At 47.9% G+C, this 27510-nt stretch overlaps 10 non-coding genes and 3 pseudogenes across 10 annotated transcripts; all 13 read right to left on the minus strand.

Annotated features, from left to right (window-relative positions):
• Positions 1 to 319: 319 nt before the first annotated feature.
• Positions 320 to 510, minus strand: LOC142697708 (U2 spliceosomal RNA). Its single transcript, XR_012865472.1, has one exon. It is a non-coding gene; the product is annotated as a U2 spliceosomal RNA (small nuclear RNA).
• Positions 511 to 1811: 1301 nt separating this feature from the next.
• LOC142697831 (U2 spliceosomal RNA) lies at positions 1812 to 2002 on the minus strand. The gene has a single exon (XR_012865569.1). It is a non-coding gene; the product is annotated as a U2 spliceosomal RNA (small nuclear RNA).
• Positions 2003 to 3307: 1305 nt separating this feature from the next.
• On the minus strand, positions 3308 to 3498 carry LOC142697862 (U2 spliceosomal RNA). The gene has a single exon (XR_012865580.1). It is a non-coding gene; the product is annotated as a U2 spliceosomal RNA (small nuclear RNA).
• Positions 3499 to 4799: 1301 nt separating this feature from the next.
• On the minus strand, positions 4800 to 4990 carry LOC142697874 (U2 spliceosomal RNA). The gene has a single exon (XR_012865591.1). It is a non-coding gene; the product is annotated as a U2 spliceosomal RNA (small nuclear RNA).
• Positions 4991 to 6291: 1301 nt separating this feature from the next.
• LOC142697886 (U2 spliceosomal RNA) lies at positions 6292 to 6482 on the minus strand. Its single transcript, XR_012865602.1, has one exon. It is a non-coding gene; the product is annotated as a U2 spliceosomal RNA (small nuclear RNA).
• Positions 6483 to 7783: 1301 nt separating this feature from the next.
• On the minus strand, positions 7784 to 7974 carry LOC142697714 (U2 spliceosomal RNA). The gene has a single exon (XR_012865478.1). It is a non-coding gene; the product is annotated as a U2 spliceosomal RNA (small nuclear RNA).
• Positions 7975 to 9271: 1297 nt separating this feature from the next.
• On the minus strand, positions 9272 to 9445 carry LOC142697798 (U2 spliceosomal RNA; annotated as a pseudogene).
• Positions 9446 to 14994: 5549 nt separating this feature from the next.
• Positions 14995 to 15096, minus strand: LOC142697834 (U2 spliceosomal RNA; annotated as a pseudogene).
• Positions 15097 to 16397: 1301 nt separating this feature from the next.
• Positions 16398 to 16588, minus strand: LOC142697726 (U2 spliceosomal RNA). The gene has a single exon (XR_012865489.1). It is a non-coding gene; the product is annotated as a U2 spliceosomal RNA (small nuclear RNA).
• Positions 16589 to 17889: 1301 nt separating this feature from the next.
• On the minus strand, positions 17890 to 18080 carry LOC142697739 (U2 spliceosomal RNA). The gene has a single exon (XR_012865500.1). It is a non-coding gene; the product is annotated as a U2 spliceosomal RNA (small nuclear RNA).
• Positions 18081 to 19381: 1301 nt separating this feature from the next.
• LOC142697751 (U2 spliceosomal RNA) lies at positions 19382 to 19572 on the minus strand. Its single transcript, XR_012865511.1, has one exon. It is a non-coding gene; the product is annotated as a U2 spliceosomal RNA (small nuclear RNA).
• A 1301-nt stretch (positions 19573 to 20873) lies between these two features.
• LOC142697795 (U2 spliceosomal RNA) lies at positions 20874 to 21064 on the minus strand. The gene has a single exon (XR_012865550.1). It is a non-coding gene; the product is annotated as a U2 spliceosomal RNA (small nuclear RNA).
• Positions 21065 to 27211: 6147 nt separating this feature from the next.
• On the minus strand, positions 27212 to 27386 carry LOC142697796 (U2 spliceosomal RNA; annotated as a pseudogene).
• Between the last annotated feature and the right edge of the window lie 124 nt (positions 27387 to 27510).

Here is a 27510-nt window from a genome sequence, read left to right on the forward strand (position 1 = left end):
AATCAGTGGCTGGCTCAGGTGCAGCTCTTTAACCTACCTAGGAGGGAGGGCGGAGAGAAGACAAGGAAGGTGAATGAGCTGTTCCAATGTGAAATGCCGGAAACACAGAAACACAGAAGACACACACACAACAAGAGGTGGCAATGTATTAATTAATTGCATTTAATAAATGAGCTCATTATCACACATGACTGTACAAATGCATTGTCCAACAGGTGTTGAAATAATGGGATTAAAAGGGGAGATCCCATCAGAAAGACAAAAACAATAGCAAACACAAATAGCACTTTTGGAATCTGATTTTAGTCAACACATAAGGGAAGGGTGCACCGGTCCTGGAAATACTGCAATACCAGGTCAATGCGTGGAGTGGACAGAGCAAGCTCTATTTCCATCTCCCTGTTCTAAAAATCCATTTAATATATGGTCCCCAGATAGGGGACGTATCAGATATTAAACTGATAAGAACAGATACTACACTTGATCTTAGCCAAAAGGCCGAGAAGCGATAACCCGAGCGGCCCTTGCCTTGCCCGAGCCTGTCCCATACTGCTGTTCACCCCTTGCAGCGATTGATTCAGCCTACTCCTAGGCAATTCCATGGGGCCCTGCAGGCTCACACACATTTACAGCTACTAAGCGGGAGGTGAATAAAGGCCGGAGAGGAAGCTACACAGGATTTGCTTCTTTTGCTTGCACCACAATGCAGTGCTGAAAGAGGAGGAATCTACATAAAAACGCCTTCCTGGCAACGCCCAAATGCCCTCCTGCCATGCAGATAAACACTGGCAGCGGCAGCAAGTGCATGCCCACAGCCACCCCTTGTTCCTTCACACCTTGTATCAGCTTTAATCCAGTCCAGTCCGGTGCTGCCTGCTGAGCAGCACTGACCAACACTGCCTGGGCCCAGGCTTTTATCTCTGAGGCAGGCCCCATTATGATGTCAGAAAGCTGGCTCTGGAATCCTGAGGGCTCCACTATGACACGTGCAAAGTTCCGTCTGAACTTTATATAAGACGGTGCGGCTCAGTCAGTCACTCAGTGTTGCCTGAGAGGGCAACACTGCAACAGCCGGCCGCCAGGCTGTCTTTTTTTTGCACATTTATTTGCCTCCAGGAGGCCACAAGAGGGAGACAAGGGACTGCAAAATGGAAAATAAGCATCCACCAACTTTACAGACAACTTCTCTTTGCTCCTACAACCTCCATCCTTGCACAGTTTGTTATTCTTCTAGGTAACATAGTAACAAATCCAAATTGCTGCTCTCTTTGTAGGCAAGCAAGGCTTTGTTGCAACTGCAATTCTTACTTCTTCTTGAAATGTAGGGACGACAGTACATTCCATCACATCCATGTAGTGTACACAGGTAGGTCCATTGTGGCGGGCAGGCAGGCAGGCAGGCAGGCAGGCGGGCGGGCGGGCGGGCGGGCGGCTTTAATGGCTGTTTGCTGTTCCCCTACTCCACTCCGCTATTTGACTGTGGTGCTGCATCAATCAGTGGCTGGCTCAGGTGCAGCTCTTTAACCTACCTAGGAGGGAGGGCGGAGAGAAGACAAGGAAGGTGAATGAGCTGTTCCAATGTGAAATGCCGGAAACACAGAAACACAGAAGACACACACACAACAAGAGGTGGCAATGTATTAATTAATTGCATTTAATAAATGAGCTCATTATCACACATGACTGTACAAATGCATTGTCCAACAGGTGTTGAAATAATGGGATTAAAAGGGGAGATCCCATCAGAAAGACAAAAACAATAGCAAACACAAATAGCACTTTTGGAATCTGATTTTAGTCAACACATAAGGGAAGGGTGCACCGGTCCTGGAAATACTGCAATACCAGGTCAATGCGTGGAGTGGACAGAGCAAGCTCTATTTCCATCTCCCTGTTCTAAAAATCCATTTAATATATGGTCCCCAGATAGGGGACGTATCAGATATTAAACTGATAAGAACAGATACTACACTTGATCTTAGCCAAAAGGCCGAGAAGCGATAACCCGAGCGGCCCTTGCCTTGCCCGAGCCTGTCCCATACTGCTGTTCACCCCTTGCAGCGATTGATTCAGCCTACTCCTAGGCAATTCCATGGGGCCCTGCAGGCTCACACACATTTACAGCTACTAAGCGGGAGGTGAATAAAGGCCGGAGAGGAAGCTACACAGGATTTGCTTCTTTTGCTTGCACCACAATGCAGTGCTGAAAGAGGAGGAATCTACATAAAAACGCCTTCCTGGCAACGCCCAAATGCCCTCCTGCCATGCAGATAAACACTGGCAGCGGCAGCAAGTGCATGCCCACAGCCACCCCTTGTTCCTTCACACCTTGTATCAGCTTTAATCCAGTCCAGTCCGGTGCTGCCTGCTGAGCAGCACTGACCAACACTGCCTGGGCCCAGGCTTTTATCTCTGAGGCAGGCCCCATTATGATGTCAGAAAGCTGGCTCTGGAATCCTGAGGGCTCCACTATGACACGTGCAAAGTTCCGTCTGAACTTTATATAAGACGGTGCGGCTCAGTCAGTCACTCAGTGTTGCCTGAGAGGGCAACACTGCAACAGCCGGCCGCCAGGCTGTCTTTTTTTTGCACATTTATTTGCCTCCAGGAGGCCACAAGAGGGAGACAAGGGACTGCAAAATGGAAAATAAGCATCCACCAACTTTACAGACAACTTCTCTTTGCTCCTACAACCTCCATCCTTGCACAGTTTGTTATTCTTCTAGGTAACATAGTAACAAATCCAAATTGCTGCTCTCTTTGTAGGCAAGCAAGGCTTTGTTGCAACTGCAATTCTTACTTCTTCTTGAAATGTAGGGACGACAGTACATTCCATCACATCCATGTAGTGTACACAGGTAGGTCCATTGTGGCGGGCAGGCAGGCAGGCAGGCAGGCAGGCGGGCGGGCGGGCGGGCGGGCGGGCGGCTTTAATGGCTGTTTGCTGTTCCCCTACTCCACTCCGCTATTTGACTGTGGTGCTGCATCAATCAGTGGCTGGCTCAGGTGCAGCTCTTTAACCTACCTAGGAGGGAGGGCGGAGAGAAGACAAGGAAGGTGAATGAGCTGTTCCAATGTGAAATGCCGGAAACACAGAAACACAGAAGACACACACACAACAAGAGGTGGCAATGTATTAATTAATTGCATTTAATAAATGAGCTCATTATCACACATGACTGTACAAATGCATTGTCCAACAGGTGTTGAAATAATGGGATTAAAAGGGGAGATCCCATCAGAAAGACAAAAACAATAGCAAACACAAATAGCACTTTTGGAATCTGATTTTAGTCAACACATAAGGGAAGGGTGCACCGGTCCTGGAAATACTGCAATACCAGGTCAATGCGTGGAGTGGACAGAGCAAGCTCTATTTCCATCTCCCTGTTCTAAAAATCCATTTAATATATGGTCCCCAGATAGGGGACGTATCAGATATTAAACTGATAAGAACAGATACTACACTTGATCTTAGCCAAAAGGCCGAGAAGCGATAACCCGAGCGGCCCTTGCCTTGCCCGAGCCTGTCCCATACTGCTGTTCACCCCTTGCAGCGATTGATTCAGCCTACTCCTAGGCAATTCCATGGGGCCCTGCAGGCTCACACACATTTACAGCTACTAAGCGGGAGGTGAATAAAGGCCGGAGAGGAAGCTACACAGGATTTGCTTCTTTTGCTTGCACCACAATGCAGTGCTGAAAGAGGAGGAATCTACATAAAAACGCCTTCCTGGCAACGCCCAAATGCCCTCCTGCCATGCAGATAAACACTGGCAGCGGCAGCAAGTGCATGCCCACAGCCACCCCTTGTTCCTTCACACCTTGTATCAGCTTTAATCCAGTCCAGTCCGGTGCTGCCTGCTGAGCAGCACTGACCAACACTGCCTGGGCCCAGGCTTTTATCTCTGAGGCAGGCCCCATTATGATGTCAGAAAGCTGGCTCTGGAATCCTGAGGGCTCCACTATGACACGTGCAAAGTTCCGTCTGAACTTTATATAAGACGGTGCGGCTCAGTCAGTCACTCAGTGTTGCCTGAGAGGGCAACACTGCAACAGCCGGCCGCCAGGCTGTCTTTTTTTTGCACATTTATTTGCCTCCAGGAGGCCACAAGAGGGAGACAAGGGACTGCAAAATGGAAAATAAGCATCCACCAACTTTACAGACAACTTCTCTTTGCTCCTACAACCTCCATCCTTGCACAGTTTGTTATTCTTCTAGGTAACATAGTAACAAATCCAAATTGCTGCTCTCTTTGTAGGCAAGCAAGGCTTTGTTGCAACTGCAATTCTTACTTCTTCTTGAAATGTAGGGACGACAGTACATTCCATCACATCCATGTAGTGTACACAGGTAGGTCCATTGTGGCGGGCAGGCAGGCAGGCAGGCAGGCAGGCGGGCGGGCGGGCGGGCGGGCGGCTTTAATGGCTGTTTGCTGTTCCCCTACTCCACTCCGCTATTTGACTGTGGTGCTGCATCAATCAGTGGCTGGCTCAGGTGCAGCTCTTTAACCTACCTAGGAGGGAGGGCGGAGAGAAGACAAGGAAGGTGAATGAGCTGTTCCAATGTGAAATGCCGGAAACACAGAAACACAGAAGACACACACACAACAAGAGGTGGCAATGTATTAATTAATTGCATTTAATAAATGAGCTCATTATCACACATGACTGTACAAATGCATTGTCCAACAGGTGTTGAAATAATGGGATTAAAAGGGGAGATCCCATCAGAAAGACAAAAACAATAGCAAACACAAATAGCACTTTTGGAATCTGATTTTAGTCAACACATAAGGGAAGGGTGCACCGGTCCTGGAAATACTGCAATACCAGGTCAATGCGTGGAGTGGACAGAGCAAGCTCTATTTCCATCTCCCTGTTCTAAAAATCCATTTAATATATGGTCCCCAGATAGGGGACGTATCAGATATTAAACTGATAAGAACAGATACTACACTTGATCTTAGCCAAAAGGCCGAGAAGCGATAACCCGAGCGGCCCTTGCCTTGCCCGAGCCTGTCCCATACTGCTGTTCACCCCTTGCAGCGATTGATTCAGCCTACTCCTAGGCAATTCCATGGGGCCCTGCAGGCTCACACACATTTACAGCTACTAAGCGGGAGGTGAATAAAGGCCGGAGAGGAAGCTACACAGGATTTGCTTCTTTTGCTTGCACCACAATGCAGTGCTGAAAGAGGAGGAATCTACATAAAAACGCCTTCCTGGCAACGCCCAAATGCCCTCCTGCCATGCAGATAAACACTGGCAGCGGCAGCAAGTGCATGCCCACAGCCACCCCTTGTTCCTTCACACCTTGTATCAGCTTTAATCCAGTCCAGTCCGGTGCTGCCTGCTGAGCAGCACTGACCAACACTGCCTGGGCCCAGGCTTTTATCTCTGAGGCAGGCCCCATTATGATGTCAGAAAGCTGGCTCTGGAATCCTGAGGGCTCCACTATGACACGTGCAAAGTTCCGTCTGAACTTTATATAAGACGGTGCGGCTCAGTCAGTCACTCAGTGTTGCCTGAGAGGGCAACACTGCAACAGCCGGCCGCCAGGCTGTCTTTTTTTTGCACATTTATTTGCCTCCAGGAGGCCACAAGAGGGAGACAAGGGACTGCAAAATGGAAAATAAGCATCCACCAACTTTACAGACAACTTCTCTTTGCTCCTACAACCTCCATCCTTGCACAGTTTGTTATTCTTCTAGGTAACATAGTAACAAATCCAAATTGCTGCTCTCTTTGTAGGCAAGCAAGGCTTTGTTGCAACTGCAATTCTTACTTCTTCTTGAAATGTAGGGACGACAGTACATTCCATCACATCCATGTAGTGTACACAGGTAGGTCCATTGTGGCGGGCAGGCAGGCAGGCAGGCAGGCAGGCGGGCGGGCGGGCGGGCGGGCGGCTTTAATGGCTGTTTGCTGTTCCCCTACTCCACTCCGCTATTTGACTGTGGTGCTGCATCAATCAGTGGCTGGCTCAGGTGCAGCTCTTTAACCTACCTAGGAGGGAGGGCGGAGAGAAGACAAGGAAGGTGAATGAGCTGTTCCAATGTGAAATGCCGGAAACACAGAAACACAGAAGACACACACACAACAAGAGGTGGCAATGTATTAATTAATTGCATTTAATAAATGAGCTCATTATCACACATGACTGTACAAATGCATTGTCCAACAGGTGTTGAAATAATGGGATTAAAAGGGGAGATCCCATCAGAAAGACAAAAACAATAGCAAACACAAATAGCACTTTTGGAATCTGATTTTAGTCAACACATAAGGGAAGGGTGCACCGGTCCTGGAAATACTGCAATACCAGGTCAATGCGTGGAGTGGACAGAGCAAGCTCTATTTCCATCTCCCTGTTCTAAAAATCCATTTAATATATGGTCCCCAGATAGGGGACGTATCAGATATTAAACTGATAAGAACAGATACTACACTTGATCTTAGCCAAAAGGCCGAGAAGCGATAACCCGAGCGGCCCTTGCCTTGCCCGAGCCTGTCCCATACTGCTGTTCACCCCTTGCAGCGATTGATTCAGCCTACTCCTAGGCAATTCCATGGGGCCCTGCAGGCTCACACACATTTACAGCTACTAAGCGGGAGGTGAATAAAGGCCGGAGAGGAAGCTACACAGGATTTGCTTCTTTTGCTTGCACCACAATGCAGTGCTGAAAGAGGAGGAATCTACATAAAAACGCCTTCCTGGCAACGCCCAAATGCCCTCCTGCCATGCAGATAAACACTGGCAGCGGCAGCAAGTGCATGCCCACAGCCACCCCTTGTTCCTTCACACCTTGTATCAGCTTTAATCCAGTCCAGTCCGGTGCTGCCTGCTGAGCAGCACTGACCAACACTGCCTGGGCCCAGGCTTTTATCTCTGAGGCAGGCCCCATTATGATGTCAGAAAGCTGGCTCTGGAATCCTGAGGGCTCCACTATGACACGTGCAAAGTTCCGTCTGAACTTTATATAAGACGGTGCGGCTCAGTCAGTCACTCAGTGTTGCCTGAGAGGGCAACACTGCAACAGCCGGCCGCCAGGCTGTCTTTTTTTTGCACATTTATTTGCCTCCAGGAGGCCACAAGAGGGAGACAAGGGACTGCAAAATGGAAAATAAGCATCCACCAACTTTACAGACAACTTCTCTTTGCTCCTACAACCTCCATCCTTGCACAGTTTGTTATTCTTCTAGGTAACATAGTAACAAATCCAAATTGCTGCTCTCTTTGTAGGCAAGCAAGGCTTTGTTGCAACTGCAATTCTTACTTCTTCTTGAAATGTAGGGACGACAGTACATTCCATCACATCCATGTAGTGTACACAGGTAGGTCCATTGTGGCGGGCAGGCAGGCAGGCAGGCAGGCAGGCGGGCGGGCGGGCGGGCGGGCGGCTTTAATGGCTGTTTGCTGTTCCCCTACTCCACTCCGCTATTTGACTGTGGTGCTGCATCAATCAGTGGCTGGCTCAGGTGCAGCTCTTTAACCTACCTAGGAGGGAGGGCGGAGAGAAGACAAGGAAGGTGAATGAGCTGTTCCAATGTGAAATGCCGGAAACACAGAAACACAGAAGACACACACACAACAAGAGGTGGCAATGTATTAATTAATTGCATTTAATAAATGAGCTCATTATCACACATGACTGTACAAATGCATTGTCCAACAGGTGTTGAAATAATGGGATTAAAAGGGGAGATCCCATCAGAAAGACAAAAACAATAGCAAACACAAATAGCACTTTTGGAATCTGATTTTAGTCAACACATAAGGGAAGGGTGCACCGGTCCTGGAAATACTGCAATACCAGGTCAATGCGTGGAGTGGACAGAGCAAGCTCTATTTCCATCTCCCTGTTCTAAAAATCCATTTAATATATGGTCCCCAGATAGGGGACGTATCAGATATTAAACTGATAAGAACAGATACTACACTTGATCTTAGCCAAAAGGCCGAGAAGCGATAACCCGAGCGGCCCTTGCCTTGCCCGAGCCTGTCCCATACTGCTGTTCACCCCTTGCAGCGATTGATTCAGCCTACTCCTAGGCAATTCCATGGGGCCCTGCAGGCTCACACACATTTACAGCTACTAAGCGGGAGGTGAATAAAGGCCGGAGAGGAAGCTACACAGGATTTGCTTCTTTTGCTTGCACCACAATGCAGTGCTGAAAGAGGAGGAATCTACATAAAAACGCCTTCCTGGCAACGCCCAAATGCCCTCCTGCCATGCAGATAAACACTGGCAGCGGCAGCAAGTGCATGCCCACAGCCACCCCTTGTTCCTTCACACCTTGTATCAGCTTTAATCCAGTCCAGTCCGGTGCTGCCTGCTGAGCAGCACTGACCAACACTGCCTGGGCCCAGGCTTTTATCTCTGAGGCAGGCCCCATTATGATGTCAGAAAGCTGGCTCTGGAATCCTGAGGGCTCCACTATGACACGTGCAAAGTTCCGTCTGAACTTTATATAAGACGGTGCGGCTCAGTCAGTCACTCAGTGTTGCCTGAGAGGGCAACACTGCAACAGCCGGCCGCCAGGCTGTCTTTTTTTTGCACATTTATTTGCCTCCAGGAGGCCACAAGAGGGAGACAAGGGACTGCAAAATGGAAAATAAGCATCCACCAACTTTACAGACAACTTCTCTTTGCTCCTACAACCTCCATCCTTGCACAGTTTGTTATTCTTCTAGGTAACATAGTAACAAATCCAAATTGCTGCTCTCTTTGTAGGCAAGCAAGGCTTTGTTGCAACTGCAATTCTTACTTCTTCTTGAAATGTAGGGACGACAGTACATTCCATCACATCCATGTAGTGTACACAGGTAGGTCCATTGTGGCGGGCAGGCAGGCAGGCAGGCAGGCGGGCGGGCGGGCGGGCGGGCGGCTTTAATGGCTGTTTGCTGTTCCCCTACTCCACTCCGCTATTTGACTGTGGTGCTGCATCAATCAGTGGCTGGCTCAGGTGCAGCTCTTTAACCTACCTAGGAGGGAGGGCGGAGAGAAGACAAGGAAGGTGAATGAGCTGTTCCAATGTGAAATGCCGGAAACACAGAAACACAGAAGACACACACACAACAAGAGGTGGCAATGTATTAATTAATTGCATTTAATAAATGAGCTCATTATCACACATGACTGTACAAATGCATTGTCCAACAGGTGTTGAAATAATGGGATTAAAAGGGGAGATCCCATCAGAAAGACAAAAACAATAGCAAACACAAATAGCACTTTTGGAATCTGATTTTAGTCAACACATAAGGGAAGGGTGCACCGGTCCTGGAAATACTGCAATACCAGGTCAATGCGTGGAGTGGACAGAGCAAGCTCTATTTCCATCTCCCTGTTCTAAAAATCCATTTAATATATGGTCCCCAGATAGGGGACGTATCAGATATTAAACTGATAAGAACAGATTTTTGATTGAAAAATGCTTTATTGACAATCAATCGTCATCATACAAACATTACTGCGACACAGCGCAAGCCATGAAGCAGCAAATAATAAATAATAACAGTCGTCAAACATAACATGACAGTATAATACACAGTACAGGCTAGCCTATGCTATACATTACACCACATGCTACACTAACATTCTTGCATTCACTAAAGCCAAACAACAAAGCATTACAGACAAGTGATGGGATAGGGGAGTGGGTAGGAGGGGGTAGGGAAGGGGGAAATCACAGGCCCGAAGCTTTATTGAAAGACAACACACAAGAAGGGAGAGTGGGGGGAAGGGGAGTATCAGTCCTCTTCCTCATCGACGTCCGGGCTGTCCCAGGTGGAATAGTCTCTGAGCAGGCTGTGGATCAGCCTGCGGCAGTCCTGGACGGACACACTCTCTCTCCGCAAAATCAGACGGTTTCTGGCAAACCATATAGCGTCCTTAAAGCAGTTCATAAGGCGCCAGGCTTCCTGGATTGCTCCATCCGTGGTATTCCCAGGAAATAGTCCATAAAGTACCGAGCGGTACGACAGTCTGTTCCTGGGTACTGAGTCCTTGAGTTCATGTTCCAAGGCTTTCAACAGACCCTGTGCAAAGGGGCACTGCCAGAAAATGTGCAAAGATGTTTCCTCCGTGAAGGGGCACCTGGGGCAGTACCGGGTCTTGCACAGGTTGCGGGCATGCATGAATGACCTAAGAGGCAGTCCTCCCTGGATGGCCATCCATGAAATGTCCTTGTGCCCGTTGGTCAACCTGCCAGATGACACGTTAGTCCAAACAGTCTCCAACGTGTCGGCATGAAGCCCTGGAACAAACTCCAGTGAGTCCTTTGCTCTGATGTGCTTGTGGATCGTCTTAGGTTTCCACAAGTCGGGCTTAAGACCCTCCAGTTGATGCTCCCTCACAAACCGGACAACATCTCCGTAGAACCAGGGAGCGTGCCAGTTGTAAGGGAAGGAGCTGTCCCACTTGTCCCAGCCAAAACCTCGCCAGAGGGGAAGGAGGAAGTAGCGGGACATGGCCTTGCCCGCAGAGCCGTTTGCTGTCCTCAGAGTCCTACGAACACAGTCACATGCAAAAGCGATCCGCAGCAGAGTGGGAATGTCGGGTATACCCTTCCCACCTTTGCGGGGCTCCTTGTACATAACAGTCCGCTTTACTCTGTCCATTTTCGAGCCCCAGATGAAGCGAAACACAGTCCTGGTAATGGCCCTCGAGACCGTTGCAAGAGGGGGCCATGCCTGTGCAGTGTATTGTAGCACAGGCAAGACTTCGTTACGCAGGACCATTGCTTTGCCCTCAATAGTGAGTTGTCTGAGGCTCCACAGTCCGATCCTTTGGTTGACTTTGGCCAAGCGTTCTTCCCACGACTTTAGGGCTGCACCTTCCTTACCGAACCAGACTCCCAGAATTTTGATGAAGTCCGGCTTGATAGTAAAAGGGAAGGAGGCAGGAGAAGGCAGGTACCACTTTCCGAAGAGCATGGCTTCCGACTTCCCGCAGTTGACTTTTGCCCCTGAAGCGCGTCCGAACTCCTCGCAGGTCTGGACGAGTGCAGTCACCGAACTCTGGTCAGTGCAGAAGACGGTCACGTCGTCCATGTACAGCGAGCATTTGACCTCGAAGTGTCCTGGACCTGGTGCGGTGATCCCTCTGATCTCTCCATTCTGCCGGATAGCCTCTGCGAAGAGCTCTATAACACAAACAAAAAGGAGAGGTGAAAGAGGACAGCCTTGTCTAACCCCAGACGATACAGGAAAGGGGTCAGTCTTCCAGCCGTTCACCAGCACCGAGCTGTAAATGTCGCAATACATCAGGTTAACATACAAACAGAACAACCTGCCAAGCCGCAGCCTACGCAGAGCCTTACCCATGAATTCGTGAGAGACCCGGTCAAAAGCCTTCTCCTGATCCAGACTGACCAGGGCCGCGTGTGTACGGCGGCTTTGCATGTAATGCACCGTGTCCCTCACCAGGGCAAGACTGTCGGCCACCCTACGGCCAGGAATGCCGCAGGTTTGGTCCGATCCGATGATCCGTCCGATGACAACCTTCAGTCTGTTGGTCAATACTTTGGCGAGGATCTTGTAGTCCACGTTCAGGAGAGAGATGGGACGCCAGTTTTCCAGGTCACATCTCTCCCCCTTCCGCTTATACAAGATCGTGATCATGCCTTCTCTCAAGGACGGTGGCATTCTACCCTCCACCACCATCTCCTCATAGAGCTCCAGCAGGTCCGGACAGATCAAGTCCCCCAGCGCTACATAGAGCTCTGCTGGGAGACCATCACTGCCCGGGGTCCTGCCGGGTCTGAAGGATTTAGCGGCAGAGAGCAGTTCCTCCACCGTCAGGGGTACGTCCATAGCCTCCGTACCTGCAGGATCAAGATGATTAGTGATACCTGACAGGAATTTATCGGCGGCTTCGGGGTCAGTGGTTTTCCGGGAGTAGAGGCTTCGGTAGTAGTCTGTGACGACTCCCATCACCTCCTTCTTCCCAGAATGCATGTTTCCGGTCTCATCTCGGAGTTCCTTCAGGGGCGTGTGGCCGGCATGGAGTTTCCTGAAAAAGAACGAGTTACATTTCTCACCCTTCTCCAGGTTCTCCACCTTGGAACGAAAGACAATTCGCTTGGATTCCTCCTCAAAGTGCCCTTTCAGGCCCTTTTTGGCTTCCTCCAGCTCCTTCCTGACGTCCCAGCCACATTGAAGGAGGTCTTGCAGGGATCGCAGCTGACGCTGCATCTCTCTGAAGTCTCTCTTCCTCTCACACGCCTGTTGGCGACTTTTTGCCTGAAAGAAACAACGAAATTCAACTTTAACATATTCCCACCAGTCACAGGTTTTGTCAAAGAAAACTTTATCATTCCTCCAAACAATATAGGCGTCTCTAAGTTCCGCCAGTACCTCCTCTCTTTCCAGCAGGGCACAATTCAGCTTCCAGGAGCCAGGGCCGGGAGGAAAACCGTGGCCGATGGCACCCTGGAAGAGAATGGCCCTGTGGTCAGAGAAGAAGCAGGGGACCATGGAGTGCCCATGCTGCTTGACTGCCCGGGAGGTGAACACAAAGTCAATCCGAGAACGAAGTGAGCCATCGGGTCGGCTCCATGAATAGTTCACAGAGCCGATCCCCATGGAGCCCACAACGTCCTGCAAGGATGCTTCGGTTACCATCTCGATAAGCAGTTTGGAACTGACATCCAGCTTGATTGAAGTGCCGGAACTTCGTCCATCCTCTTCGATGGGGCAGTTGAAGTCCCCGGCCATCACCACTGCCCTAGTGGTGGCGAGCTGGGTCCGCAGGGTCTGGAATAGTTCCAGGCGCTCAGCCTTCATAGGGGGGGCGTACACGTTGATGAGCCTAATCGGCTCTCCTGCCCAGGAACCGTCTACGACCAACAAGCGGCCGCAGGCGAGCTCCTGGACAGAGTCAACAGTAAATACGCCTCCCCTAATCAGGATGGCAACCCCTGCAGACTTACAGTCGCCCCCACCAGACCAGTAGGACGGGCCATGGGTCCACTGCCTGGCCAGATGATGGTATGACCTGGAAGAGGGGAGAGTACATTCCTGCAGCATAAATACATCACTCGACTGCTTGGAAAGAAAAGTTAGCACCATCTGACATCTAGTCCTATCTCTAACACTCCTCACATTGAGGCTAAAGATGTTAAGTTTAGCAGCCATGGGGGAGAATAAAGAAGGTTAGTGCAAACGATACACCTTAGTTACCAGTCCGGTCGGGCGGATCCTCCTCGCCTGGCGGGTCCGAAAGATCCAGCAGGCCCTCTGACAGAAATTGTTCCAGGATTGTAGCCACCTGGATGTCTGTTGTGAAGTCGATGACCTCAGGTTCAGACACGAGTTCCTCCACCATCTGCTCCATTTCCTCCTGCTGCGCAAGGGAGTCTTCGCAGATTTCCACGACTTGTCGCTTTGAGGACTCAGCCGCTGGGCTGTCCCTCACCTTTCTCTTCCTCTGGATGGCACCTGAGGAGACAAGAGGGGGAAAATCCTCCAGGGAGAGGACTCCAGCAGCTGGAGGGGAAGATGTTAGTGCTGCTGGAGCTGGGGAGAAGGGAGGCTGGGTTGGGAGAGGTGCAGGTGACAGGACCACTGAGATGGGTGGGTAGGAGAAGGTGAGAGCCTCAGTGGGGGTGACAGGGGTTGGGGACGGGGGGGTGGGGAGGGCCGGGCGAGGGAGGGTGGGAAGGGTAGGGCGAGGGAGGGCCGGGAGGCGGGGGGGAGGGACTGTCGTCTTCTTACCATCCTTCTTATTCCCGGTCTTCTGCGCCGCTGGAGCTCTGGTTGGGGCGGGGTTCCCTCTGGCCGGAGCTTTCGCCGCTACAGTTGCCCAGGATCGATCCCTCTTCGGGCAGTCCTTGTAAGAGTGGGCTGCTTGTCCGCAGAGGTTGCACATTGTCCGTTTCGGGCAGTCTTTGGTCTCGTGTCCTGTTACCCGGCAGTTCTTGCAGGCGTCCTCCTTGCAGTCCTTCACCGAATGACCCTTCTTGCTGCATCTCCTGCAGATCTGCGGCATGTCCGGGTAGTAGATGAGGCCGTAGGAGTTGCCCAGCGAGAATGACTGGGGCAGGTGCTGGAGGCCGTCTTCCGCGCTCGAATCCTTGTTCAGTCGGACGATTACCGACCACTTGCCAGTCCAGAAGCCGAGTCCGTTCAGGATGTGGGTGGGTTCCCTCACCACTGTGCAGAACCGCTTCAGGAGCGTGGTGATGTCTTTGCCGGGGGTGTGTGGGTTCCGCATTGAGACCGTCACCCGCCTTTCCTCTCTTTGGACAGGGCAGTTGCCCACAAAGCGAGAGAAAGGGGATTCAGGCCTCGCCGCTTTCACCATCTCCCAGTACCTTCTGCAGATGTTGATCGAAGCAAAGGTCACGAAGAACATCCCGGTCATGAAGGCCTGGATGCTGATGGTCTCCGGCTTAGCGAAGCCCTGGTCCAGGAGCATCTTCTGGCAGAACACTTCTTCCGTCATGTCCGGCACTCTCCCGTCCACCTCCTTCAGCTTCAGGGCCACCGTCTGCTTCATCCAGGGCTCCAGGGTTGGAGCAGCCTGGTTCGGCTTCCTGGTGGCCTGTTGGCTTGAGGAGGCTTCAGGAGGAGATGTCCTGGCCTGGGTCGGCTCACCTGGTCCATCAGCCTTCTTCTTCTGGGTGGCAGGGTTGCTGGTTGAGGCCATGGCTTCTTCCAGCTGTTCCTGTCGCTTGGGGAGGATCTTCGATAGCTCTTTCCCGAAGGGGGCGGAGCTATGCAAATCTTCTCCTTGCTGGCCGAGGTTCTTCCACGAAATTTCTTCCGCAGCGGTTCCTCGTCGAGCTTCTTCTTCTGCGGCCGAGCTTCTTCGAAGATCCCCTTCAGCAGCGGCTCTTCTCCGAAGTTCTCCTTCTTCTTCCCGGCAGCGATCTCCCGGAGCTTCTTCCCCGATGGCGGCTTCTCCCTTCTGGATCGTCGTCTTCGCTGGTTCTTCTCCGCAGTTCGTCGCCGGCTTCGTCTGGAACGCTCTTGGATCGCTAAGCTAGTGTTTATAGCCCCCAGTGGTTCTCCGAGCTATCTATCCTTACAAGGACTGATAAGAACAGATACTACACTTGATCTTAGCCAAAAGGCCGAGAAGCGATAACCCGAGCGGCCCTTGCCTTGCCCGAGCCTGTCCCATACTGCTGTTCACCCCTTGCAGCGATTGATTCAGCCTACTCCTAGGCAATTCCATGGGGCCCTGCAGGCTCACACACATTTACAGCTACTAAGCGGGAGGTGAATAAAGGCCGGAGAGGAAGCTACACAGGATTTGCTTCTTTTGCTTGCACCACAATGCAGTGCTGAAAGAGGAGGAATCTACATAAAAACGCCTTCCTGGCAACGCCCAAATGCCCTCCTGCCATGCAGATAAACACTGGCAGCGGCAGCAAGTGCATGCCCACAGCCACCCCTTGTTCCTTCACACCTTGTATCAGCTTTAATCCAGTCCAGTCCGGTGCTGCCTGCTGAGCAGCACTGACCAACACTGCCTGGGCCCAGGCTTTTATCTCTGAGGCAGGCCCCATTATGATGTCAGAAAGCTGGCTCTGGAATCCTGAGGGCTCCACTATGACACGTGCAAAGTTCCGTCTGAACTTTATATAAGACGGTGCGGCTCAGTCAGTCACTCAGTGTTGCCTGAGAGGGCAACACTGCAACAGCCGGCCGCCAGGCTGTCTTTTTTTTGCACATTTATTTGCCTCCAGGAGGCCACAAGAGGGAGACAAGGGACTGCAAAATGGAAAATAAGCATCCACCAACTTTACAGACAACTTCTCTTTGCTCCTACAACCTCCATCCTTGCACAGTTTGTTATTCTTCTAGGTAACATAGTAACAAATCCAAATTGCTGCTCTCTTTGTAGGCAAGCAAGGCTTTGTTGCAACTGCAATTCTTACTTCTTCTTGAAATGTAGGGACGACAGTACATTCCATCACATCCATGTAGTGTACACAGGTAGGTCCATTGTGGCGGGCAGGCAGGCAGGCAGGCAGGCAGGCGGGCGGGCGGGCGGGCGGGCGGCTTTAATGGCTGTTTGCTGTTCCCCTACTCCACTCCGCTATTTGACTGTGGTGCTGCATCAATCAGTGGCTGGCTCAGGTGCAGCTCTTTAACCTACCTAGGAGGGAGGGCGGAGAGAAGACAAGGAAGGTGAATGAGCTGTTCCAATGTGAAATGCCGGAAACACAGAAACACAGAAGACACACACACAACAAGAGGTGGCAATGTATTAATTAATTGCATTTAATAAATGAGCTCATTATCACACATGACTGTACAAATGCATTGTCCAACAGGTGTTGAAATAATGGGATTAAAAGGGGAGATCCCATCAGAAAGACAAAAACAATAGCAAACACAAATAGCACTTTTGGAATCTGATTTTAGTCAACACATAAGGGAAGGGTGCACCGGTCCTGGAAATACTGCAATACCAGGTCAATGCGTGGAGTGGACAGAGCAAGCTCTATTTCCATCTCCCTGTTCTAAAAATCCATTTAATATATGGTCCCCAGATAGGGGACGTATCAGATATTAAACTGATAAGAACAGATACTACACTTGATCTTAGCCAAAAGGCCGAGAAGCGATAACCCGAGCGGCCCTTGCCTTGCCCGAGCCTGTCCCATACTGCTGTTCACCCCTTGCAGCGATTGATTCAGCCTACTCCTAGGCAATTCCATGGGGCCCTGCAGGCTCACACACATTTACAGCTACTAAGCGGGAGGTGAATAAAGGCCGGAGAGGAAGCTACACAGGATTTGCTTCTTTTGCTTGCACCACAATGCAGTGCTGAAAGAGGAGGAATCTACATAAAAACGCCTTCCTGGCAACGCCCAAATGCCCTCCTGCCATGCAGATAAACACTGGCAGCGGCAGCAAGTGCATGCCCACAGCCACCCCTTGTTCCTTCACACCTTGTATCAGCTTTAATCCAGTCCAGTCCGGTGCTGCCTGCTGAGCAGCACTGACCAACACTGCCTGGGCCCAGGCTTTTATCTCTGAGGCAGGCCCCATTATGATGTCAGAAAGCTGGCTCTGGAATCCTGAGGGCTCCACTATGACACGTGCAAAGTTCCGTCTGAACTTTATATAAGACGGTGCGGCTCAGTCAGTCACTCAGTGTTGCCTGAGAGGGCAACACTGCAACAGCCGGCCGCCAGGCTGTCTTTTTTTTGCACATTTATTTGCCTCCAGGAGGCCACAAGAGGGAGACAAGGGACTGCAAAATGGAAAATAAGCATCCACCAACTTTACAGACAACTTCTCTTTGCTCCTACAACCTCCATCCTTGCACAGTTTGTTATTCTTCTAGGTAACATAGTAACAAATCCAAATTGCTGCTCTCTTTGTAGGCAAGCAAGGCTTTGTTGCAACTGCAATTCTTACTTCTTCTTGAAATGTAGGGACGACAGTACATTCCATCACATCCATGTAGTGTACACAGGTAGGTCCATTGTGGCGGGCAGGCAGGCAGGCAGGCAGGCAGGCGGGCGGGCGGGCGGGCGGGCGGCTTTAATGGCTGTTTGCTGTTCCCCTACTCCACTCCGCTATTTGACTGTGGTGCTGCATCAATCAGTGGCTGGCTCAGGTGCAGCTCTTTAACCTACCTAGGAGGGAGGGCGGAGAGAAGACAAGGAAGGTGAATGAGCTGTTCCAATGTGAAATGCCGGAAACACAGAAACACAGAAGACACACACACAACAAGAGGTGGCAATGTATTAATTAATTGCATTTAATAAATGAGCTCATTATCACACATGACTGTACAAATGCATTGTCCAACAGGTGTTGAAATAATGGGATTAAAAGGGGAGATCCCATCAGAAAGACAAAAACAATAGCAAACACAAATAGCACTTTTGGAATCTGATTTTAGTCAACACATAAGGGAAGGGTGCACCGGTCCTGGAAATACTGCAATACCAGGTCAATGCGTGGAGTGGACAGAGCAAGCTCTATTTCCATCTCCCTGTTCTAAAAATCCATTTAATATATGGTCCCCAGATAGGGGACGTATCAGATATTAAACTGATAAGAACAGATACTACACTTGATCTTAGCCAAAAGGCCGAGAAGCGATAACCCGAGCGGCCCTTGCCTTGCCCGAGCCTGTCCCATACTGCTGTTCACCCCTTGCAGCGATTGATTCAGCCTACTCCTAGGCAATTCCATGGGGCCCTGCAGGCTCACACACATTTACAGCTACTAAGCGGGAGGTGAATAAAGGCCGGAGAGGAAGCTACACAGGATTTGCTTCTTTTGCTTGCACCACAATGCAGTGCTGAAAGAGGAGGAATCTACATAAAAACGCCTTCCTGGCAACGCCCAAATGCCCTCCTGCCATGCAGATAAACACTGGCAGCGGCAGCAAGTGCATGCCCACAGCCACCCCTTGTTCCTTCACACCTTGTATCAGCTTTAATCCAGTCCAGTCCGGTGCTGCCTGCTGAGCAGCACTGACCAACACTGCCTGGGCCCAGGCTTTTATCTCTGAGGCAGGCCCCATTATGATGTCAGAAAGCTGGCTCTGGAATCCTGAGGGCTCCACTATGACACGTGCAAAGTTCCGTCTGAACTTTATATAAGACGGTGCGGCTCAGTCAGTCACTCAGTGTTGCCTGAGAGGGCAACACTGCAACAGCCGGCCGCCAGGCTGTCTTTTTTTTGCACATTTATTTGCCTCCAGGAGGCCACAAGAGGGAGACAAGGGACTGCAAAATGGAAAATAAGCATCCACCAACTTTACAGACAACTTCTCTTTGCTCCTACAACCTCCATCCTTGCACAGTTTGTTATTCTTCTAGGTAACATAGTAACAAATCCAAATTGCTGCTCTCTTTGTAGGCAAGCAAGGCTTTGTTGCAACTGCAATTCTTACTTCTTCTTGAAATGTAGGGACGACAGTACATTCCATCACATCCATGTAGTGTACACAGGTAGGTCCATTGTGGCGGGCAGGCAGGCAGGCAGGCGGGCAGGCGGGCGGGCGGGCGGGCGGGCGGCTTTAATGGCTGTTTGCTGTTCCCCTACTCCACTCCGCTATTTGACTGTGGTGCTGCATCAATCAGTGGCTGGCTCAGGTGCAGCTCTTTAACCTACCTAGGAGGGAGGGCGGAGAGAAGACAAGGAAGGTGAATGAGCTGTTCCAATGTGAAATGCCGGAAACACAGAAACACAGAAGACACACACACAACAAGAGGTGGCAATGTATTAATTAATTGCATTTAATAAATGAGCTCATTATCACACATGACTGTACAAATGCATTGTCCAACAGGTGTTGAAATAATGGGATTAAAAGGGGAGATCCCATCAGAAAGACAAAAACAATAGCAAACACAAATAGCACTTTTGGAATCTGATTTTAGTCAACACATAAGGGAAGGGTGCACCGGTCCTGGAAATACTGCAATACCAGGTCAATGCGTGGAGTGGACAGAGCAAGCTCTATTTCCATCTCCCTGTTCTAAAAATCCATTTAATATATGGTCCCCAGATAGGGGACGTATCAGATATTAAACTGATAAGAACAGATACTACACTTGATCTTAGCCAAAAGGCCGAGAAGCGATAACCCGAGCGGCCCTTGCCTTGCCCGAGCCTGTCCCATACTGCTGTTCACCCCTTGCAGCGATTGATTCAGCCTACTCCTAGGCAATTCCATGGGGCCCTGCAGGCTCACACACATTTACAGCTACTAAGCGGGAGGTGAATAAAGGCCGGAGAGGAAGCTACACAGGATTTGCTTCTTTTGCTTGCACCACAATGCAGTGCTGAAAGAGGAGGAATCTACATAAAAACGCCTTCCTGGCAACGCCCAAATGCCCTCCTGCCATGCAGATAAACACTGGCAGCGGCAGCAAGTGCATGCCCACAGCCACCCCTTGTTCCTTCACACCTTGTATCAGCTTTAATCCAGTCCAGTCCGGTGCTGCCTGCTGAGCAGCACTGACCAACACTGCCTGGGCCCAGGCTTTTATCTCTGAGGCAGGCCCCATTATGATGTCAGAAAGCTGGCTCTGGAATCCTGAGGGCTCCACTATGACACGTGCAAAGTTCCGTCTGAACTTTATATAAGACGGTGCGGCTCAGTCAGTCACTCAGTGTTGCCTGAGAGGGCAACACTGCAACAGCCGGCCGCCAGGCTGTCTTTTTTTTGCACATTTATTTGCCTCCAGGAGGCCACAAGAGGGAGACAAGGGACTGCAAAATGGAAAATAAGCATCCACCAACTTTACAGACAACTTCTCTTTGCTCCTACAACCTCCATCCTTGCACAGTTTGTTATTCTTCTAGGTAACATAGTAACAAATCCAAATTGCTGCTCTCTTTGTAGGCAAGCAAGGCTTTGTTGCAACTGCAATTCTTACTTCTTCTTGAAATGTAGGGACGACAGTACATTCCATCACATCCATGTAGTGTACACAGGTAGGTCCATTGTGGCGGGCAGGCAGGCAGGCAGGCAGGCAGGCGGGCGGGCGGGCGGGCGGGCGGCTTTAATGGCTGTTTGCTGTTCCCCTACTCCACTCCGCTATTTGACTGTGGTGCTGCATCAATCAGTGGCTGGCTCAGGTGCAGCTCTTTAACCTACCTAGGAGGGAGGGCGGAGAGAAGACAAGGAAGGTGAATGAGCTGTTCCAATGTGAAATGCCGGAAACACAGAAACACAGAAGACACACACACAACAAGAGGTGGCAATGTATTAATTAATTGCATTTAATAAATGAGCTCATTATCACACATGACTGTACAAATGCATTGTCCAACAGGTGTTGAAATAATGGGATTAAAAGGGGAGATCCCATCAGAAAGACAAAAACAATAGCAAACACAAATAGCACTTTTGGAATCTGATTTTAGTCAACACATAAGGGAAGGGTGCACCGGTCCTGGAAATACTGCAATACCAGGTCAATGCGTGGAGTGGACAGAGCAAGCTCTATTTCCATCTCCCTGTTCTAAAAATCCATTTAATATATGGTCCCCAGATAGGGGACGTATCAGATATTAAACTGATAAGAACAGATTTTTTACTTTTTTATTGAATTATTCAGAAAATACAATACATTATATCAGAAGAATTTTCCAAAACATGAACAACAGATAAGAACAAAGAACATCAAAGTCCTGACATCAGAAGAGCAACTTAATCTTGCAGAAGCATATTCCATAGATGAATATTCCAAAGGCTTTTTGCTTTCCTCAGTCCCAACCTTTTTTTGTCCAGGAGATAAAAAACATACATCTCGCTAAGAGCCAACTTAATACAGTCCTTCTCTGTAATGGAATCATGTTTAAAAAGCAAGATGTTTCGAACTTTCCACAATGCCATCTTTATACAATTTACAGTAATCCATAGAACTCGACTCTTTTCATTTGTCGGGACATTAAAAACACCATATAGTATTACTTCATGATTCAAAACATTAAGATCGGATACAAATTTCAACAGAGAACCAATATAACGCCAAACATTTTGAGCATAAAAACAATTCCAAAATAAATGTAGAACTGTCTCATCATTAAAACATCCTGCTCTCGTACATTTTGCAGTTCTAACTAGCCTTCTCTTATGTTGAAAATCTCTGGTAGGTAAACATTGGTGTACAATTTGCCATGCTAAGTCCTTGAGTTCATTTGACAGGAAAGCCATATTGGTCATTCTCCATATTTTTTGAGTCCTTTCAACAGAATAATTTAAAACCATTGATAGTTGTTCATTCTTCCTAACTTCCAAATTTAATTTTCTTGTATTACTTAAAACATTTGCATCAAAACCACTAATATCATACATACGAATAATTCTTTCTAAAATAGCATAATGAATTGGGGGAACATATAGAACAGGCGATGTTAAAGACAAGGTTATCCATTTTCTTTTCCTAAAAATATGACCAGCAGCATATCTTAGAAAATACGACCAATAACTATGGCCGTGTAGGCCATTAAAACACATAGAAAAGAATTTCACATATAAAAACCTCTTAATGTTTGGTACATCTTTACCTCCCAATTTCTTTGCTGTAAACATAACCTCTCTTTTAATTTTATCCATTTTTGAACTCCATATAAAATTAAAACAAATCTTATTTAAAAACTTTAAAGTGCATTCTTTTGGTGGGAAAACCATGCTTAGATATAACATTATAGGTAAAAGCAGAGATTTCATAATAAGTATCTTCCCCTCAATAGTTAATTTTCTCATTTTCCAAAAACTAATCTTCTTTTGTACTTTCTCTTTCACTATAGACCAACTTTCATCCCCATTATTCCCACTATCAAAGATAATCCCTAGAATCTTGATCTTATTATATTGCACTTGTACTTCTGTATTGCACCATTCCCCTATTGCAAAGCAATCACATTTCTCTTTGTTTAATCTAAAGGCAGAACCCTCACAAAAGTATTCAGTTTGCCTTATTGCACGTTTCAAGGATGATTCATTTGTGCAAAAAATGTTAACATCGTCCATATAGGCTATAGTCTTGACACTTTGTCCTCCACTCCCAGGAATTGGCACACCTTTAATAAACTTATCTTTCCTTAAAAGGGTTAAAAGTGGCTCTATTGTACATATAAAAAGTATCGGGGAAAGCGGGCATCCTTGTTTAACTCCTGATTGCAAAAACACTTCTTGAGACAGAAAACCATTTACTAAAATACGACTAACACAATTTTTATATAAAAGCGCAATTCTTTCAATAATAAAATCAGGAAAGCACATTCTTTTTAAGACCATCAATAAAAATTCATGCGAGACCCTATCATAGGCCTTTTGAAAATCTAAAGATAAAATCGCCATTCTCTGTTTGCATTGTTTCTGATACCATAAAACGTCTCTGATAAGATTAAGATGATCACTTACTTTCCTCCCTGGCACTCCACATACCTGGTCACTGTGAATTACTTTGGAGATCACTTTTTTCATCCTATTTACTAAGACCTTTGCTAACACTTTGTAATCCACATTTAATAAGGTTATAGGTCTCCAGTTCTCCAATTTTGTCCTATCACCTTTCTTAAAAATCAGAGTAACTACTCCATCACGCCAGGAGGCCGGCAAAATTTTACATGAAAAAGCGTTTTTAAAAACACTTATAAGATCATCTTTTAAGATAGACCAGAAGCATAAGTAAAACTCCACGGGTAATCCGTCAGAGCCTGGTGTTTTCCCCTTAGAGAAACTTTTAAACACACTCAACAGTTCTGGTAAACTCACACTCTCACATAGACTTTCCTGATCAGAGTTCTCAAGTTTTAAATCCATAGCATTTAAAAGGTCTTCAGTAAAAGAATGGTCAATTGTTTTTTTATTAAAAAGATCCTGATAAAACTTCTGCGCTTCTACTAAAATCTCGTCATTTGTCTTCTTACCTTCCATCTCGACAATCATTCCTTTATTTTCCACCACTTTTTTAAAGAAAAACCTTGAACATTTCTCATCATTTTCTAAACATTGCACTTTTGCATTAAAAATCACCTCCTTACCTTTTGCACTTATCGCATTCTTGATATCACTTTTTGTCATTGCAATAACATCATCCATTTCTAGACCCTCTTGTTTTAACCTGTAATACGTCTGCATTTTTGTGTTCAATACTTTAAACCACTGTTTTTTTTCCCTGGCCTTTTGCATCCCTTTCCTAATAAAAAACTGTTTTATCCATTTCTTTACCTCCTCCCACCATGCCAGAATACTCTCGTATCTAGACTGACCCAACCTCCATTTTTTATAAACAAGAATAAACTCATTTTTAATTTGCATATCTTCCAGCAATGTAGTATTGAGTTTCCAGACTCCTCTTCCTTTCTCCAGGCCAGGTAAAGTGACATGTGCATACAACAATTTATGATCTGAGAATATGTTAGATAAAAGAGAAATATTATTCAATTTAACACTATCTGATATTAAAACAAAATCTATTCTAGATTTACAGACATTATTCTCCCAAGTATATCCAGGGTCATTGGGATGTAAACTCTTCCACATATCAGAGAGATTAAAATCTATTGTAAAATTTTTAAGTTGTTTCTCTGTTTTATCCGTTCTCACATGTACACTTCTACTCTCACGCTGTTCACCACTCATATTACAATTAAAATCACCAGCCATTAGAATCGGTGTTGGGCCTGGGATAAAAACTTGCATATCATTAAGCAAATCAGCCCTTTCTTGTTTCTCAGGTGAAGCATATACATTTATCAACTTGATCTCTAACCCATTATACTTGACATTCACCTGTAGAGCTCTCCCAGGAACAATCTCAAAATATGACAATATTTGTATATCTGAACCTCTAAATAAAACCCCAACACCCGAATTTTTATTTATGTTATCTCCAGACCAGACTGATGGCCCAATAGTCCAGTCCTTCCGGATATCACTGTAATTTGGGCTGTGATCAATTGCACATTCCTGTAAAAAATAAATAGAACAGTCCACAGACTCCAAATACTTAAATAAAGCAGCCCTCCGAGTGGGGCTCTTCAAACTTCTCACATTAAGTGAGGCATATTTTAAAGATGCCATCTAATAGATGATTTTATCAGCTGGAGCTCGAACTTTCGGATATAAAGCCCAATAGTGACTCTGGACTTACAAAATCCTCAATGTTGAAAGGATCAGACGCTGACATTAGTGGTATTAGAGGCCTTGACATTAACTGACATGTATCAATTTCTTCTGCACTCATCTTTGAGGGTCTTTTAACTCCCAGGGGTTGCTCCTCCCCGTCTTTTTTGCCTTTCTTGCGTTTTGTTTCCCTTGAGGCGACTTCCATGGCTTCCTCACTTGATCTGGGCTTTCCATCAGCTACAGCCTCAGCAGGGAGTGCCCTCCCCACCTCAGCTGCAGCAGCAGAGTGCCCCACAAGCTCCACCCCGGTCTTGATTTTCACAGTTGGCTTCTCTGCAAGTAGTTTTGGCTGCTCAGGTTGATTACTCCCCCCTGGGTCCGCAGTAGGGAGCCCAACCTGGACAGCGCCACTCCTTCCAGCCACTCGATCAGCCCAAGATCTGGACGTACGCATACTGCAGTCCTTAAAGGCATGACCTTCTTCTCCACAAACATTACAGACCATTGTGCTGCAGTCCTTAGACAGATGACCTTCTTTATTACAGCGACCACAAAAGACAGCCGGACTTTCACAACCATCTGCAGTGTGGCCAAATTTCTTACACTTCCTGCAAAACAGAGGCATCTCTGGGTAAAAGAGATATCCCTTGTCACGCCCAATGGAAAAGTTTGATGGTGGATGACACAGTCCCCCAACACCACCTGGATCTCCAGCCAATTTAACAAAAAACTTGTGTTTGCCAGTCCACAAATCTTCCGAGTTCATGACCTTATGCGAATATTTTATGCTAATGCAGTATTTTCTCAGAAACAAAGCAATGTCCTCCACAGGCACAAAAGGGTTATACATACATACCACCAAAGGCACATCCCCACCAGAATAAAGAATGGTTACGGTCAGTCCATCGAGCTCCGGGTTCTCTTTGCAGGTCTTGAGTACCTCAAATAAATTTTGGCAGGCAGAAATAGAATCCAAAGTCAAAATGTAGGCTCCTTTCCTGGAATCCCTCAGGCAAACGATGGTCTCCTTCTTCACCAACAAGATCTTGTAAAGGATTTCTCTCACGAAGTAAGGTAACTGGAACCGATCCACCTTGCTCTCCTCCACTTCAAATCGAAAGGAAAAACGAATCCGCGCTTCGCCGGCTGAAATATAACGGATGATCACACCCATGATGATCGATCGCCTTTTCGGTCTTGTTCGTAGTCTTCCCCCTATAGCAGCAGGTGGCTTAAGACAGCAAGCTGCCGATGCCACAAGGCCGAAGGAAGAGCGTACTCCCAAGGTCCCCCTAGCTAAACCACTTGAGCTTAGCCAGAAGGCCGAGAAGCGATAACCCGAGCGGCCCTTGCCTTGCCCGAGCCTGTCCCATACTGCTGTTCACCCCTTGCAGCGATTGATTCAGCCTACTCCTAGGCAATTCCATGGGGCCCTGCAGGCTCACACACATTTACAGCTACTAAGCGGGAGGTGAATAAAGGCCGGAGAGGAAGCTACACAGGATTTGCTTCTTTTGCTTGCACCACAATGCAGTGCTGAAAGAGGAGGAATCTACATAAAAACGCCTTCCTGGCAACGCCCAAATGCCCTCCTGCCATGCAGATAAACACTGGCAGCGGCAGCAAGTGCATGCCCACAGCCACCCCTTGTTCCTTCACACCTTGTATCAGCTTTAATCCAGTCCAGTCCGGTGCTGCCTGCTGAGCAGCACTGACCAACACTGCCTGGGCCCAGGCTTTTATCTCTGAGGCAGGCCCCATTATGATGTCAGAAAGCTGGCTCTGGAATCCTGAGGGCTCCACTATGACACGTGCAAAGTTCCGTCTGAACTTTATATAAGACGGTGCGGCTCAGTCAGTCACTCAGTGTTGCCTGAGAGGGCAACACTGCAACAGCCGGCCGCCAGGCTGTCTTTTTTTTGCACATTTATTTGCCTCCAGGAGGCCACAAGAGGGAGACAAGGGACTGCAAAATGGAAAATAAGCATCCACCAACTTTACAGACAACTTCTCTTTGCTCCTACAACCTCCATCCTTGCACAGTTTGTTATTCTTCTAGGTAACATAGTAACAAATCCAAATTGCTGCTCTCTTTGTAGGCAAGCAAGGCTTTGTTGCAACTGCAATTCTTACTTCTTCTTGAAATGTAGGGACGACAGTACATTCCATCACATCCATGTAGTGTACACAGGTAGGTCCATTGTGGCGGGCAGGCAGGCAGGCAGGCAGGCAGGCGGGCGGGCGGGCGGGCGGGCGGCTTTAATGGCTGTTTGCTGTTCCCCTACTCCACTCCGCTATTTGACTGTGGTGCTGCATCAATCAGTGGCTGGCTCAGGTGCAGCTCTTTAACCTACCTAGGAGGGAGGGCGGAGAGAAGACAAGGAAGGTGAATGAGCTGTTCCAATGTGAAATGCCGGAAACACAGAAACACAGAAGACACACACACAACAAGAGGTGGCAATGTATTAATTAATTGCATTTAATAAATGAGCTCATTATCACACATGACTGTACAAATGCATTGTCCAACAGGTGTTGAAATAATGGGATTAAAAGGGGAGATCCCATCAGAAAGACAAAAACAATAGCAAACACAAATAGCACTTTTGGAATCTGATTTTAGTCAACACATAAGGGAAGGGTGCACCGGTCCTGGAAATACTGCAATACCAGGTCAATGCGTGGAGTGGACAGAGCAAGCTCTATTTCCATCTCCCTGTTCTAAAAATCCATTTAATATATGGTCCCCAGATAGGGGACGTATCAGATATTAAACTGATAAGAACAGATTTTTTGATTGAAAAATGCTTTATTGACAATCAATCGTCATCATACAAACATTACTGCGACGCAGCGCAAGCCATGAAGCAGCAAATAATAAATAATAACAGTCGTCAAACATAACATGACAGTATAATACACAGTACAGGCTAGC

This window comes from Rhinoderma darwinii (assembly GCF_050947455.1).
Source record: "Rhinoderma darwinii isolate aRhiDar2 chromosome 5 unlocalized genomic scaffold, aRhiDar2.hap1 SUPER_5_unloc_9, whole genome shotgun sequence".
Lineage (NCBI taxonomy): Eukaryota > Metazoa > Chordata > Amphibia > Anura > Rhinodermatidae > Rhinoderma > Rhinoderma darwinii.